We start from the raw sequence: 209 nt of genomic DNA, 5'->3' as shown, positions 1-209 counted from the left end.
ATGTAGCACTATTGTACAGATAAAAGTTCGGTTTTAAATTTATAGCATCATGTTTGACAATATTCTGATTTCTGCCATAGTATGGTCAGTGTTATAGAAAAAGACTTGATAATGGTTTCTCATAAGCTGATTATTGGTATTGATATTCAGATACTGGGACATATAGGATAGGCATATATTTATTTCTTGTTTGTGTACCTGTGGCACTA

The sequence above is a fragment of the Penaeus monodon genome, chromosome 21 (assembly GCF_015228065.2).
Source record: "Penaeus monodon isolate SGIC_2016 chromosome 21, NSTDA_Pmon_1, whole genome shotgun sequence".
NCBI classification, from domain to species: domain Eukaryota; kingdom Metazoa; phylum Arthropoda; class Malacostraca; order Decapoda; family Penaeidae; genus Penaeus; species Penaeus monodon.
The sequence above is the reverse complement of the archived record's forward strand: the minus strand, read 5'-3'. Positions refer to the sequence as shown.